The sequence below is a fragment of the Rattus norvegicus genome, chromosome 4 (genome assembly GCF_036323735.1).
Source record: "Rattus norvegicus strain BN/NHsdMcwi chromosome 4, GRCr8, whole genome shotgun sequence".
In the NCBI taxonomy this organism is placed as follows: Eukaryota; Metazoa; Chordata; class Mammalia; order Rodentia; family Muridae; genus Rattus; species Rattus norvegicus.
The window spans coordinates 76,920,919-76,938,561 of NC_086022.1; the positions used below are offsets into that span (position 1 = coordinate 76,920,919).

A 17,643-nucleotide genomic window follows, 5' to 3' on the forward strand; every position below is an offset into this window, starting at 1 on the left:
TATTGTAAACTTGGATTATGGCCATATAAAGTTTGACATTATAGCAATCAAACTCCATCATCATCAAAGCTTGATGGTCCCTTAAAAGGCAAAGATTGTTTCTGTAACGATGTCCTGCTTTCAGGCTTAGGCACCACAGAGAGGAATTGGGGGCTGCTAGCTTGGACAGTGGGAGGTAAAAGAATGAGCATGATGGCCCCACCTAATTAGGGGCACCATTCAGGTTTTATGTTGTTTGATACCCTTCAGTGTGCTTTATGTGCAGTGCGAGGGGAACAAGTGGAAGGTTGCTATGGGGATTCAGCAATGAGCATCCTGGGCATCATTTCCCTCTATTTTCTGCACATGTGATTCAGGCAACACTCCTGGGAATTCTGTGCTTTTTGTGGTTGTATTCTAGGCAAAGGGAAACCTAGATTCCACTCCCTCGATAACAGGCTTGCTCAAAGATCCCAGGCAAACCTCTCTATTATATCAGCTGTAGTAATGAGAATACCACCTGCATCCCGATGCCTCCTGGGGAGGCTATAAAGGTTTTTAGTGCCCAAGTTTGGATTCCTCTGAGCAAAGCATTATGTGAAATGGAATATTCTTTACAACTTCTATAAATCAGTGGACAATTAGGCCTACTCAATAATAGATAGTTGCATCCACTCAAAGAGGTGTCCAAAGAAATGTGAGGAGGCACACTTAGCAGTTTTCTGCTTAGTTATTTGGACAGTCAGAGGCTGAAAGGAAGCGATGCTCCTAATACAAAAGAGGGGTGACATTTAGACTGATCTTTCTCTTCTTACTTTGGAAAAAAAACACTACCTACAGAATTGGTCAGAAAGATCTTTATGAAGTCTTGGCTATAAACAATAACACTTTATTTGTGTATCTAGACTTAGTAGAAGAGCTCAGTAAGATACTTGGTTTCAACTCATTAGGAAAAGATATTGGCTCAGAACAGTAAACAATATGTATATTAAAAAATATGCTAAGAAATGAGCTATCATGGTCTTTATAGTAAGACTCTTGTATATTGTATACTGTAAATAAATTTTGTTCTGTCATAATTAATTATTAATATATATGTAAATACCTCTGGTTTATTAGTTCTAATTCTGAATTTCACTTTGAACTAGAGAAAAGTTCCAATTAAGTGGTCGATTGACTTAGTACCTTAAATACCCGTTTTACTGTAAAGAGAAGGTTATATGTTAGAGTATATAATTTTTATACCTAATATATTATTTAGCTAATATGAGATTGATTTCCCTTAGAAAATAAGTTAGGGATCAGGAAGAGTTTATCATGAGTGTTCTCTACGCAGCACTTCACTAGGTGATCTGGCAGTAGGAGAAGGTAGTTCAAATGTCTTTTGAGAAATTCACATGAAAAAAAGTGTTAGAACCTACAGATGTTTTATAATTTAATACTAGGTTTTCTGATATAACATTATTATAGCTGATTTCTCAAAAGGAATGATAAAAGGTGCATTTAAGGTAGGAGTCTGTGTGCATACATGCATGCATGCACACGTGCCGGCTAGATGCTGATTCTGGAGTTCTGGAATAGCTCGCTCTGTCATTGTCTACATTGGAATAGCGAGGAAGTAGACTCTAACACCAGCGGTAGGACAGTTAAACTTGCCAGTAAGCGTGAGGGAAGACAGACAAAAAGTGAAAGCTTCCTTTTACCATGCATGCACATGTGTGTGTTTTTTAAGTAGGCTGACACCAGAAGGTGAGGCCCAGATTTATGGTGAATCTTCTGACCCCAAAAGATACAGTCAAGTAAAGTTCCTCACAAGAGTGTCCTGAGGCTTGGGTTTGAGTTGATTCCAGATGCAGGCAAATTAGATAGACCCATCACTAAGGAAAACTCCATCCAGGGGCAATGCACAGTTTTTATAAAGTTAGGATGCTGTAGTTCAGAAAATGCCTTTACATCATACTTTACCCAATATTTAATGAAAATAGAAAAGAAATTATGTGAAATACTCTTATATTTGTGAGATATATTCCTTCTCCCCAGAAAACTGAAACCGTTGTATGGAGTTGCTCTGCTCGAGAGCAGTCAGCAGTCATCAGTTTATGCTCCAATTTCCCTTTAAGAACCTTCTAACGTGGGCTAAGCCACAACCAAAGATTCCATGTGGACTGTATTTCCCAGGATTTCGACTTGCCCAATCTCCTTGAACACTTGCAACTCCATGTGCAGCACATAAAGCAAACATTCAAACATTGGCATAAATGAACAAATTATTTCTTTTCAGGTGGCATTTACATGACAAATTTCCAAGTCGCCTTGTAAATTCCCTGAAGTTGGAACAGAGACTAGGAACACAAGACCACTATTGATTTTTGACTCCATGTTTTTCCTTCTGCCAAAAGCCAGTTAAATTCAAGTGTCTTTGAAAAACATTACTCAGCTCGGGGAATTAGACAGATGGCTCAGTGGTTAAGCACATTCGTCTTCCTTGAAAACTACTCAGGTTTGATTTCTAGAACCTACATGGAAGCTCACGACTCTCTAAGAACTCCATCTCTAAGAACCTTTGACCTGTCTGGACACCAGGCACATTTGTGACTCATAGACATATTTACATGCAAAACATTTACATGCATAAACTAAATCTACATTTTAAAAAAAATATTGCATTGTGTCTCAGTCTGATACAAGCCCCACCCACCCACATAATGCTCAAAGGATTGGGTTCATGAAGTCTTTTAGGCCTTGTGAATTCATGCCATTGTTTATGGAGATGAGCTTGCTTTAAGATCTCTGCAGAGCTTCAGAAAAATTTCACAAATGAATAGCTACCCTCTCTGTTTCCATCTCTCTGAGGAAAACAAAAACCTACCACCCCATCGCACAGCATCAGCTACCCTCTAAACATGTGTGGTACATTAGGTCAGAGTTCTAGGCTAACTTACAGAGAATGAAATACTTTCTGGGAGCTCTGTCCAGCTCCTTCAAGGATGCAGGTGATTTCCTCATGCCTACTGAGTTTCAACTTTCACTCTGATTGATCTGAACTCATAGACCCATGTAATCAAAGTGCTAAACCAAATCGGTACCTTCCATTTACGGCTGTCCTGTGCCTCCTACTGCACCGTGAAATACGTAGGCCTTGACAGGGTGGCTGCTGTTGTTTTCTCCTTCAAATCCATCCAAATAGAAACCTCCAATCTAAATAAAACTGAAATGTGACCGGTAATGGATGGCTTGCTTTGATAAAAATTGCAGAGAAATTACACATCTCTCTTAAACTACAGGTTTAACATAGGGAAAAACAAGGGAACCAGGACTCAATATCAGAGTAGACATTTATGCAACTTAGATACGAGCACATCCTCTGAGGCTGCTGGGAAAATTTCATGAACAAAAGAATCCGTTTTTGAAGACAGAAATCTTATTCTACTGTACATAGTGACTATAATTAATTCCAGGAATATAGGATTTGCTGGGTAATTATTTTGCTCTCAGCCATATGAAGTGAAGATTTACCATCTTGCCTCTAGGGATATAGACTTTAAGCAATTAATTAGGAGAAAGTTTGCTACAAAGGCAAGCCTTTTCAATAAACCTAGGCAGAAACAATTAGAGGCATGTGTTACTAGAGACTGCTTCCCATCTATGCCAGAAATGGCTCAGAAAAAAGGAGCTAACAGGCAGGACACTGGAGTCACAAGGCACTCTTAAGATGCAAATGCAATTTCTTTAAGTTTCAGAGGTAACTGGGGGTCAAATATGAGAAAGCAAGACAGGAAAGATATCCAAGCCCAGGCTGAAGGCACGGTGACAATAAAGACAAAGGCTAGTGAGAAAAGAGGTGGTGGTGGAGTTGTTGCCACATGACTATGGACATTTGTTTGTTGCAAAAGGCATCATCTATGCCGGAGTATTGGAAAGGCCACACACTCTGTTTGCTGCAAGAATTTTGCAATCCACGAGTCTGGCCTGCTGTTCCCTCACCCAGAATTAGCACACCCCTGTCTGTACACTGAATCACTACCTAGAAAACATTTCCAGTAGGGTTCAGTGGGCTGGACAAGGGGAGGAGGAAAAGCCAGTTTCCTTGTGAAGAGATAGCAGCTCCCCAGGCTTCAGAGAAAGGAGAAAGATTGTTTGTCTCCCTTTTGCTTTGCTGCCTCAGGGAGGCAAAAGATAAGAAAGGGAAAGGACCCTGGTACAGGATCTGAATCTAAAGGAAGCCTTTGTGTTCAGTCATTCCTTGATTCTTCTCAGTCCCGGCCCCTGTGAGGTGGTTTGCAAATTTATTTCACAGCTAAGTTTACAAAGGTCCGTGTGGTTCCTTTAGAATCCTCTTATCTACCACATTCCATTAGACTTGAGGTGAGGATTTGAATGAGAAAGAAAACATGTCTCTTATGTTCTTGGGGGTGCATAGGTCTAACATTTACCGGGAAGGCACTGAAGATAATCTTTCTCCTCTCAACCTTAGAAATCATTTCTTACAGCATTCTATGTACCTAAGATCTTCTGGCTCCATACCTAGCCAGAGCTCACCAAGATCCCCACCATTCTCACCCCAGTGCCTGAACTAGAATGTTCCATACTGTGAAAGTGTCTCAACTACCCGCTTCATCCTCAGTAGTAAAGGCTCTACTCTCTCAGGGCAATGGAAGAAAATTTGGTAGCATATAGCAGTCTCACCAGACTAATTCATTCTAAAGTGTGGCTGATGGCCCTGAGGAATGCCTAACTAGACAAAGGCAATCACCGAGAAGCAAGAAATATTGAGGTACAAGAAGTCTCCAATTTCTTCACCTGGCTTACTGAATTACCGAGAATAGGCTGGACTTGCAATACCAGTTCTGAAACTTCAAACATCTTAAGATAATAAACTCATGCTACTTGAGTTAAGTAGCTTCTTCATCCTTGTGATCTTCTCTCCTCAATAGTGTGAGAACAGAGAAGACTAGTGCCCTGACTGCTCTTTGAGAGCCAACTTAGAAATTACATAAATCTCTTTGCCCACATACCCACATGGTTTAAAACTTACCCATAGGTGCCAATCTAACTCTGAAAGTGACTAAGAAGTCTTCCTGTTTGGCCTGCAGGAGGAAGCAGGTATATGCTCTGTTTTCTTCCCACCACAGCAGTGTCTTCTGACATTGTAGGCAGATCCCAAGCTAGCGAAAGAGAAACAACTGATAATAGCTTCTCTCCATCTTCCTAACAAGCTTTATTTTGTGATTCTTGAGCTCTAACACTGTATTCCATCAAATGGAATAAATGGTGGCTGAGAAAAGGAGGTTGGCCTTGTAGCAGAAAGATGTTTAAGGCACTGAGTGAGAGACTAGAACATGGATAGGTCATTTCAAAGTTTTTTCCCATGCTTGCAGGCATAAGGAGGACAATATAGACAAAGGATGCCTTGGTTAAGATCAAATCATTACAGGTTCACTTTGTCTGAGTTAAAGGATGCTGAGAGTTAAAGCAGAGGTGGGAGCTCATTGTCAAATCCTTGGACCTGTTGAGGAAACTTGGCTTTTTCTCACTTCCTTGACTTCTCTCAGGTCAGGTAACCACTTAGCTAAGCTTTTCTAACATAGGACTTTAGAATGGGTACTTCTTATTCAATTGTTAGTTTTCTCTATGGTTTGTTGGCACCCGGTACAAAAGTTCAAACCAATGGCTTTCTTTAAGTTTTATTATACTGAGGTTGATTCTGGGAGTGGGAGATAAAAAGAGTAGCTAGGAAGAGTGTGGTCAACTTCAATTGTAGTAGAGATGAAATATTTCCCAGTACTGACTGTCAACTCCTCAAAAATAAAAAATATCTGATATACTTTAATGTCCTCAGCAATAACACATGCCAGATGCCTAGAAACTATTTGGAAGTTAAAAACATACATCAAGATGGATATAAAATGATGTAGCCATGTTTGATCATGGAGCCAGATTCTGACTTCACAACAGGTATGAACCCAAGTAGCGAAATTGCAAAGCCGTGGACTTTGCAATTCTCTTATGGAATTCCGGATCCCCAGAAGCTATTTTCCTAAGATTCTTTGCTCCCTCATTGGGAGCTCTTAACTCTTTAAGGACTTCTCTTATGTAACACTCTTTGCTTCTGGCTTGCCTTACTTCTTGATGCCATCACCATGCAAAGTTGTCTCCTAACTCAGCAGAAGAGAGAATTACCTGTGGACAGTCTATGTAAGGTGATAGTGGCATGTATTAGAAGATCACCTTCCTTCCTTCTCCAACCCTACCTTGTTATTAACTAAGTCTACTACTTGGGTTTTCCCTATGTGGATTTTTTTTCTATAATGGTAGTCTTCTCAGAATAAACATTGAAGGATCAACACCAGAAGACATTCCAAAATGTATAAATTTGTTTACTAGTAGTAAAAAATCCTAACAAGATGCTCCAAAGTTTTTCCTTCCATTCCCATTTTTAAGTTTATTTATTTTTATTGGTTATTTTATTTATTTATGTTCCAAATGTTGTCCTCCTTCCTTACTTCCCCTCCACAAACCCCCCTGTTCTATCCCCCATCCCCCTGCTTCTCTGAGAGTGATCCCCCACCCACCTACCCACTCCTGCCTCACTGCCCTAGCATCTCCTTAAACTGGGGCATCGAGCCTCCACAAGACCAAGGGCTTCCCCTCCCATTGATGCCAGATATGGCAATCCTCTGTTACACATGTTGATGAATCCATGGGTCTCTCCATGTGTACCCTTTGGTTGGTGGTTTAGTCTCTGGGAGCTCTTGGGGGGAGGGGGTCCAGTTAGTTGATATTGTTCTTCTTCCTGTGGAATCCCCTTTGGCTCCTTCAGTCCATCCTATTTTTGTACTATAACAGTATAGGCACATACATTCAAGGCACATACATGTCCATGTGTGCATGTACATACATACACACACACAAACACATTTTAAGTATATCTTAAACCAAAAACAAAGAACCTATTCTCCTATGGGTAGATGAAAGAGTCTCAGAAATAAGACAATGCAGATTTCTCATTTCACAGACACAGATGAGTGAAATAGATCACAGAAGGTTCAGTGACTGGTCCAGAATCTCGCTCATGGTTTATGACAAAGCACAGATACAGAGAGCTTGATACTAACCCATGGCTGGGATGAATGGTAGAACCTATGAGGAAGATTAGACTAATATTCTGAGCTTGTCTCCTGCCTATGAATTTCTGAGTGATAGCATCATGTGGTATGAGTCCTAACCAAACCTACCTACTATGAGCTCAAACTATCCGACAACCTTAATTTACAGTCCACAAACATGCAAGTCAGAAGGCAAGGGCATAAAATATGTAGCTTCTCATTTTCCCTTTGCTTTCATTTCTAGCAAAGACTTTCTGTTTATTTATAGCTTATATTTTTAACCCCGTGTTTTTCTTCTCAATCTCCTCTACTATTACCATTGGGTCTTTGCAAGTACAGAGCTAACAAGGCTCTAGGAAGAACCCAAGACAGTGAAATTCTCAAGCTCACAACCTAGACTCATTTCCCATTAAAGAATAAGCCCCAGGATGCATCTGAGGTCAGGTCCAATTAACATAGTCAGCAATTCATGAAGTGGAAGAAAGCCTTTGTTTCTATCTTCCAGTCTCTTTGGTAACTTTCAAAAATTAGAAATGATGGACCATTAGCCTGGGAGGAATGAATGCTTTAATATTATTTGATCATTCCACTTCAGCTTCAGCTGCGAATTCACTGTTGAAATGGAAAGCAAAATAATTATAATTGGAAAAAATAGTCTATTTTGTAGCTATATTGTGTGTGTGTGTATGTGTGTGTGTGTGAATATGTATGAAGATGTACATTTGTGTATGCATAACTTATTTTCTGGTTCACGATTTCAAAGGCTGCTTATATTTGAAAGAACAGCATCCCTTGAGGTAATCAGGATGAGGAGTGCTTTCCAGGCAGGACTTTGCTGATGTGGCTGGCTGATGAACCCCATGACATCTTATTCTCTTCTTGTATAGTCATCTCTTCCTAAACTGGGTACTGTCTACAGAAGTGACAGCATTCCCACTTACAAGGAAGAATTTATTTTCCATAACTTGGATCCCCATGGTCAGATTCCTCTGCTGAACTTCTCTCACAGATCTCACTATTCACAAAAGAGAACAAGACTTTACCTATTGATTTTATAACTTCCTGCTGTGGGACACTCTGGGAATTGAGAAAAACAGTAGATAAAGATTTTAGCCTATTCCAGGTTGCACTCCAAGAACTAAATCCTACTGGTGGCCTTTATTGAGAAAAATGACACATGACCCCTGGGATCAGTTGCCGACAGAGCAAATTTTCTTACAAAGTTGAGGCAAGGCTGGGAGTTTGAATTACTAGAGGGAAACTGAGCTTAAGAGCTCAGAATCATTGTAGAATGATGTTGTACATCTTTTTTAAAATTACTTCATAATTTCATACACATATCCGGCGAATTTTTGATCACTTTCATTCCCCCATTACCTTGACCAAGGCTGTAGTATTCTTAGATTTTACCTATGATATGAGCAGAATATAAACTCTGACCCAGATTTGGAGCAGAGCTTGAGATGCTCCACAGAGTGGCTGCCTGCTCAGTGATCGACCATACTTAGAATAACAATGCACAAGGCAGCAAGAAGAGGACATGCTTTGAAATCAAGCATCCCTCGAATCAGATCTCAGCTCCCTCTAGGCACCTGCACCTTTGAATAAGCTCTTACCTCCTCTGGCCTTCTACTGTCCACATTCAGCCTTACCTCCACTGTAGATGAGGAAACCAGAAATCTATCAGTGTTTTTCTTAGAGTCCCAGTCTCCTCTACTATTCCAAAAATGTCTTATTAGTAACACTGATAGTTGGGTCTCTGAAAGCATTAATAATCTACACTTCCACCCTTATGTTATCATTTCATTGTGTAGAGAGCAGCAGGTTCAATATCAGACAATAGAGGCCTGTCTTACGACTTTATACTCTAGTTCATACCTTCCACCCTTGTGTATTAGTTACATTTCCTGTTACTCTGACAAAGGCAACTTAAAGAAAACAGGACGTTGAGGTGGTTAGTCATGTGATTCCTCAGGAGGCAGGGCCATGTTAGTCTTCAGCTGCCTTCTTTGACCAACTTGAGGAGCCTAGCCCATGGACTCCAGCTTCCCGGGTTAAAGTGTACACCCTCTTGCTTCAGTTAACTTAATAACTAAATAATTTCTAAGCTTGCAAAGAGGCTTGTATCCTAGGTGATTCTAAATGTAGTCTAACTATAGATACTTCCAAGCCTTCCTCCTTGACTCTGTGCCTATTCTTAGAGAAGCCTTGCCTTGTGAGCTGTGTTTGAGCATTGGCAGCTAGCTAGTCCTTTTAACATGGATGCACAGGGACAACGATCGGAGTTCAGCAGCACTAACTGACCCCTAGGACTGTGCTATCTGTGCCCACAGCCTCTCCCGTTTCTCCTTCACTGGCTCCTACTTGTCCCCCTTTTTGCTTACCATCCCTTGTGAGTGCCCCTCAGAGGATCTGGAGGATCCTACAGAACATAGTATAAACCCAACAATGTATACTATATTAGTTTGCCAAGGAGTAGTCTCACCTAGCTCGGGGCTCAACAAACACTCTCCCTAAAGGACCAGGAGGACATTGTGTAGTTTCTGTGGGCCAGTGATCACTGTCAGAAATCCTCAGGTCTGTCACTCAAAAGTTGCCACTGGCAATGTGTAAACCAAGCAGCGTGGCTGGATGCCAATAGCATGTTATTGATGCAAACAGGTGACAGATTGAATTTGTCTCAAAGGTCATAGTTTGCTACCATTGGATCTGCATGTTTGAAAACTGAGATTTATGTGCAATTTTTAAAAAAGTGTATAGAATTGTGCCAATGTTCTTTTGCTGTTTTAATGCAGATTTTATGTTCTAATGTAGTTTCTAAAACCCAGTTATAGTAACTACCACTCACTGCTATACTTTGAATGAGGATGTGTTCTTCCGTTAAGCTATATCCCTATCTTCCTCCACACATTTGTATTTCAACCTGCATCCACACAGTGTCATACATATACTCAGCATCTATACAAAGCAATGTATAAAAAGCATTTCCTATACTCCTGTCTTAGGGCGACTGAAAGGAAGGTCTCAATGGCAATGTAGCCATAAGTCAGTCATGGTGAAACACACATAAAGCCACAACACTTAAAGGACAGCAACAGGAGGATAGTGTTCAGTGCCAGCCTGGGCTACTTAGCAAGATCCTGCCTCAAAACAGAACAAAACAAACAAGACAAAAACCACAAAATGTCAAGTTAACTTGGCAACATAAGGCTTTTCCACTTAGCATCCAGAGAAAGTTTCCAAAGCTTTCAATTAGTTATATTGGTTTTTGTCTTGCAACCATCTGATGGTTTTCCATCACATTGAACATGCAAACCTCCAAAATCCTCCAAAAAGGATCTGCACGCCCAGCCCTGTCCAGCAGTTATGCCTCACCCCTCCATTCCAGCTCGGATTCATCTTGTAACTCCAATGTGTTGTTGTAGCCACTTCCAGAACATTTGCTTTCTGTTTCCTCTTCCTGAAACTTTCTGGCACAGGCTTCATCTTCATCCCATGGTGAAGTTCTCAGTGTTGATCTCAGAGATGCCTCTCCATCCACTCTACTAGAATAGTCCACCAGACCTCATTACCACCTATTGTATTTTCTTCACAGAAATCTCAACTCATTGAAATTACCTCTGCAGCGCACAGCACAGTTGTGACATCAGCTGCCCAAGTTAGTGTGGTCCTCACAAGAGCAAGTTCCCAGTACCATCCATGCACCAGACATGATCTGGCCAACTGTTCAAATTTGGAGATTCCTACTCTTTCTTCAGGCTCAATAATTCATTAAAATGACTCACATAGTTCAAGAATGTACAATATTCAGATTTATACTATGAAAAATACAAATCAAGTCTTGTCAAGAGGAGGATATGTATAGAGTGATTCTGAGAGAGTTTAATGCATGACTTCCATGTTTTCTTTACTCGGAGTGAGGGTGTGTCACTCTCCTGCCACATGGGTGTGCATCAAAGACCAGCAAACAAATTGTCTGTGTGGCTAACATTCAACCGCAAAAGCCCATTGCCAGGAATGTACAGCAAAGACATACTGTTTCTTCTACATCAATCTCTTCATGTGCTTAAATTTTCACCCGCATTCATTTTTTTAAATTAGATATATTTATTTACATTTCAAATGTTATTCCCTTTCCCAGTTTCCTGTCCATAAGCCCCCATCCCCTCCTCCTCCCCCATACTGGTATTCCCCCCATCCACCCCCTCTTAACACTCCCCCCACATTCCCCTGCACTGGGGGTCCAACCTTGGCAGAACCAAGGCTTCCCCTTCCACTAGTGCCCCAACAAGGCTACTCTCTGCTACATATGCAGTTGGAGCCCTAGATCAGTCCATGTAGAGTCTTTTGGTAATGGTTTAGTCCCTGGAAGCTCTGGTTGGTTGGCATTGCTGTTCTTATGGGGTTGCAAGCCCCTTCAGCTCTTTCAATCCTTCTTCTAATTCCCCAAAGGGGGTCCTGTTCTCAGATCAGTGGTTTGCTGCTAGCATTCGCCTCTGTATTTGACATGCTCTGGCTGTGTCTCTCAGGAGAGAACTATATCCAGTACCTTTCAGCATGCACTTTTTAGCTTCATCAATCTTATCTAGTTTTGGTGGCTGTATATATATGGGCCACATGTGGGGCAGGCTCTGAATGACCATTCCTTCAGTTGCTGCTATAAACTTTACCTCCATATCCCCTTCTATGGATATTTTTCCCCTTTTAAGAAGGAGTGGGAGTGTCTGCACTTTGGCCATCCTTCTTCTTGGGCTTCCTGTGGTCTGTGGATTGCATCTTGCTCACCCCCATTCTTTATCAGCAAAAGTTTGCTGGACTCCTCAGGCACAGGTTAAAACTCTGAGTCAAGGATGACTTCTGCCACATTGAAACACTCCAATTTATCCATTAGACGAATACAAATGGTTAACTAACCAGGAACAATTTAAATAGGCACTGTGGATTAACAGTAGAGGCCATGCAGCCAGATACAGTGTGATAAATTGCACAAAACTGACACTGACAATTCTTGTTCCAGAGTACAAGAGAGGAGCATTTGATTTATATGTGCAACTATTTTTAGCTTCCACAAGCTTTTTGCACATTTATCCACCTTAACTAAATGAAAACTTTATTCTTTTGTACTCTGGAAATCCCTTGAATCTGATGATTATCTTCAAATTAAAGATTAAAACAAAACTCTTTGGCTAAGTTTTTATACTTTCTCTAGCAATTCTAAATTAAGATGCACATGAAATATTGAATTTATAGAACCCATTGTTTAATCTAAATTAAATTAACCCTCCTGGCCCCTCACAGATCCAAGTTAGCATTCCATGCTTTTGTTTATCCATGACTCAAGGTTATTACTGACAAAATTACAATTAGTCGGTACTTCAAACCTATTGTTTAGGTGCAAAGCTGTGAGCTATAAACCACCTCACTCTGGTGTAATTAAAACTGTGTTCCAGTTCACCTACTTTAAGATGCCTACTTGGCTCTACGTAAAGCTTCCTCTCACAGTCCTGACTACATGCAGGTCTCGGAAACTTAGAACTTTACGGAAACAAACTTTATGGCGCTCCATAAAGTTTTCTGAGAGTTCTTCCGTAGCAGTCTTATCATCATCAGGATTAGAAGTAAAATAGTAAGTCACGGGAATAGAGGAGAAGTTCTATGGTCACAGCTCTCAAAGGGCTGAGCAAAGAGAATCATCAGTTCACTGGGGACTAGCCTGGTCTACATAGCAAGGCTCTGCTCTGAAAGAGAAATATCATTAAATCATAAGATACTTATTATGTTCTTTAAAAAGAAAACCTGGTCCAAAATTCAGGAAAAGTAGATGCATAGGAAATAATGCATTTGCATTTGGACCCAACCACTGCCATGACAAACTGCTTGTTTTCTTTTTTTCTTTTTCCCCCCACCCTTATTAAATTGGGTATTTCTTATTTACATTTCAAATGTTATTCTCTTTCCCGGTTTCCAAGTCAACATCCACCTAACACCTCCCGCTCTCCTTCTCTATGGGTGTTCCCCTCCCAATCCTCCCCCCATTACTGCCCTCCCCCAAAGAATCCCATTCACTGGGGGTCCAGCCTTGGCAGGACCAAGGGCTTCCCCTTCCACTGGTGCTCTTACTAGGATATTCATTGCTACCTATGAGGTTGGAGCCCAGGGTCAGTCCATGAATAGTCTTTGGATAGTGGCTTAGTCCCTGGAAGCTCTGGTTGGTTGGCATTGTTATTCATATGGGGTCTCGAGCCCCTTCAAGCTCTTTCAGTCCTTTCTCTGATTCTTTCAACAGGGGTCCTGTTCTCAGTTCAGTGGTTTGCTGCTGGCATTCGCCTATGTATTTGCCATATTCTGGTTGTGTCTCTCAGGAGAGATCTACATCCGATTCTTGTCAGCCTGCACTTCTTTGCTTCATCCATCTTATCTAGTTTGGTGGCTGTATATGTATGGGCCACAGGTGGGGCAGGGTCTGAATGGACGTTCCTTCAGCCTCTGTTCTAAACTTTGCCTCCCTATTCCCTCCCAAGAGTATTCTTGTTCCCCTTTTAAAGAAGGAGTGAAGCATCTGCATTTTGGTCATCCTTCTTGAGTTTCATGTGTTCTGTGCATCTAGGGTAATTCAAGCATTTGGGTTAATAGCCACTTATCAGTGAGTGCATACCATGTGTGTTTTTCTGTGACTGGGTTAGCTCACTCAGGATGATATTTTCCAGTTCCATCCATTTGCCTATGAATTTCATACAGTCATTGTTTTTGGTAGCTGAGTAGTATTCCATTATGTACATATACCATATTTTCTGTATCCATTCTTCTGTTGAAGGGCATCTGGGTTCTTTCCAGCTTCTGGCTATTATAAATAAGACTGCTATGAACACAGTGGAGCATGTGTCTTTGCTATACGTTGGAGCATCTTTTGGGTATATGCCCAGGAGAGGTGTAGCTGGGTCCTCAGGTAGTACAATGTCCAATTTTCTGAGGAACCTCCAGACTGATTTCCATAATGCTTGTACCAGTCCGCAATCCCACCAACAATGGAGGAGTGTTCCTCTTTCTCCACATCCTCGCCAGCATTTGCTGTCACCTGAGTTTTTGATCTCAGCCATTTTGACTGGTATGAGGTAGAACCTCAGGGTTGTTTTGATTTGCATTTCCCTTATGACTAAAGATGTTGAACATTTCTTTAGGTGCTTCTCAGCCATTCGATATTCCTCAGCTGTGAATTCTTTGTTTAGCTCTGAACCCCATGTTTAATAGGGTTATTTGTCTCCCTGCAGTCTAACTTGTGAGTTCTTTTTTATATTTTGGATATAAGCCCTCTATCAGTTGTAGGATTGGTGCTTTTAAGGATGAATATTTAGGGGCTAAACAATTAGGAGTTCTGGCTACTTTACTTAAGGACTAGATTTCAATATTTAGCACCCATGTGGTAGCTTATGATCTCCCTTAACTGTAGTCCCAGGGGATCAGACCCCATTTTCTGGCCTCCATGGGTACCTACATGTATCTGAGGCACACAAACTCTTGCAGACAAAACAAAATGAAAGAAACTTTAAAGAATAAATATTCAGTCCCAAACTAAGAAGAAAGAAAACTCTTATTATACTTACTAATTTTACTTTCGAGTTATATCAGGGGTCAGTTGTTGCAAAGTAAATAAAGTAAATGAATGTGTGCAGAATGCTTCTTGCAGGGTAAGGTACTAACCTGAAACAAGACCCTCTCAGTCCCTAAATGTGTGTAGAAAAGTAGCCAACCAAAGAAGGATCACTGGGTTTTGATGAAGGAATTTCCTCTTCCCATTAAGATTATAGCCCTATCTCTTCCAGGCACGGTTTTTTGAACTCAATTGGAATGAAGACAATGAGGAGACTCATTGCATTGTTTTCTGCAATCCCTTTGTCTAATGCACTAAATATTCCTTAATTCAATTTTAGTAAGTTACCCTAATCAATTTTATGGTATTTAAACTGTAAAAATTTATTTGATTATGTAGGAATTTATTTTATTTTGCTGAAGTCAATGCAAATTTAAGACTTTTGCTTAAAATATGGCCTATAATGCAAATGGAAATGAGATATATGTATCTGTTCTGGTTTTTTCTATTGATATTCTGAGAGAATAAGATAATGAGTTTGAGAAACCATGATTGCTATGTGATAGCTCCATTTTCCTCTTTAGGTTTGACCAACGATATAAAGTTAGCCTGAGACGTTTTCACCTAAAACAAAAGGAAAAGAGGGAGGGAGGGAGGAAGAAAAGAAGTGAATATTTTAAAAATACTGTGTGTTATTATATAACATCTAGAAACTGAATTTGTGGGGTGGGGGGAGAACTGTTCATAAGTGTTAAAGCTTAAAACACTCTGATCTTCATGGATTTTTATTACTTAAATTAATTTCTTCTTCACTTATACCTTTGAAAGCAACAGAAATTTCCTCTTAACTCTTCACATTACATAAAGAAAGTCCATCTTTCATTGTTTAAATATTGTGGTGGACGTACTGAAATTATATTTATGTCTTCTTGACCAAAAAAAAATTGGTTGACTTGGGCTGATGATCCCAACAAGAAACTATTTGAATTTTGTATGTCTGCAAGAAGTCAAACAGAACTTCAAGGTGACTTCTATAATAAAGCTGATGTCATTGCTCCCTTTTGTGGTGTAAGACAATAAGCCAGAATTTCACATTTGACTTTCAGTGGCCAAATCACATCTGACAATCATTATTTTTTAGTGGGTACTACCAACCAAGACTTGATATGATTCAACAAGTTAGGCAGCTGTACTACAATAATTTTTTTGTAGTCCAACAAAAGACAAACAATGCTGAACATCAGTTCCTAGAAGAGTCTATGTTTGAAAAAGTGCCTAGCGGATGTGTCTGTGGACCACACAACTACAGTAGCCTTGCCTCTCCCAAGTTTCTTTTTCCACCCTAGCACACAGGGATCAGGGATTAGGAAACCAAGACAACACAAATTTCATTTATTTTCAAGAGAAACTCATATCTCCTTCTGGTTCCATTGCATGCACGCAAGCAGGCACGCACTCAGGCAGGCACACACGCAGGCAGGCACGCACCCACGCACACAGGCATGCACCCACGCAGGCACACACGCACCCACGCAGGCACACACGCACCCACGCAGGCACGCACGCACCCACGCAGGCACGCACCCACGCACTGACCTTCCTAGTTTAGTATTCATACTTCCTCTTGTAACACTCCTCTCAACCATAAGCCTATTTTTTCAAAACAATCACTATTGAGGGCTTAAAACAGTTGGAGACTAGTGTCATTAGAGAGGAAGAAGAAGCAAACGAGCTAGAAAGTTGACCTGTTCTGTCCCGTGGGCAGTGGCAACAATGGCTGATGGAGGTTGGTGCCCAACACTGAACTCTATGAAAGCCTTGTAGACGCACCAGATCTTAATCTAAAGCAGGCTTAAACCTAAAGTTTGGGGCTTTGCTTCAATTGAAGAATCACTTTCTCATTTAAAGCTAAAACATTAAATTGGTGATGAGCTGAACTTTAATTCAGAACAGATCTAGGTATGTATATCAGAAAACTTAACAAGTTTGAATCTGTGGCCGTTTGTGTGGCATTTGCAAAACCTTATATATTACACCAAAAGCTTTTAAGAAGTGAAGACAGAGCCCTCATCTCTGCAATCTGTTCCTTACTGTGGATAAGGCAGTGCACAGAGAACCGATAACTTCCCCGTTTCTCCTGGTTACAGCTCTCAAGCAGTCTTCCACAGAAGAATTTTCTATGATGATGAAGGTTTAATAGTTAATGAAGATTTTCAACTGGAGTGGATTAAGAAAAGCAAACTTGAGTGCCTTTAGGGCAGCTCTGATTAGGTCATGAGGATTCTTATCATGTATATGACAGAGATCCCACAGATAATAGTGGACCACGGCTCCATGAAAGAGTATGTGCTTAGACTATTAGACGTCTTAGGTTCAGTTCAGAGTGTCCTTCCCTGAAGACAGATTATAAGAGTTGAAAACTTCCTACTGTGTAATGGCATTATGGCCTAGCATGGATGTACAATGCATAGTCTTCATGCTTATAGTGATACTAGAGTCAACTGACTGCTACCAGCTATATGAAGGTATAGCTTACAGAATTTTGGTAAGTATACAACATGTAATGACAAGCATGTTGTTGGTGTATATTTTTACTATATTCTGTTCTTTATTGTTTTAGACTATAGCCTTGTGCTTATGTAAGGCTCACTGTACTGCAATATGGCCTGTTACACCAGTAGCAGCTGACATATCTCAATCTAAGTAGCCAAATTGAGCGAATGTCCACTAGTTACAGATAAGCCATTGATAATATTGTTTTAAATATTAATATAGTGTTTTGAAGTAAGTAATAACAGGCAGTTGTTCAGGAGAAACAAATGTTTCTAAAGTTCAAGCTAGTTGAGGACATACTGGGGTGGAAGAAGTAGGGGGCTATGTCTTTGTTCCCTAGGCACAGCCCCGGGTGCTATGATTTCTTAGCTCTGTAGTTCACTTGTATATGTGATATATTATAGCAGAAAGGCACAA

The 17,643-nt window shown here is 40.5% G+C and overlaps 1 protein-coding gene across 3 annotated transcripts in view; it reads left to right on the forward strand.

The window, feature by feature from the left end:
• The window catches only part of Cntnap2 (contactin associated protein 2), a 2,256,901-nt gene that overhangs the window by 1,811,561 nt on the left and 427,697 nt on the right, over nucleotides 1–17,643 (forward strand). The window lies entirely within an intron of this gene.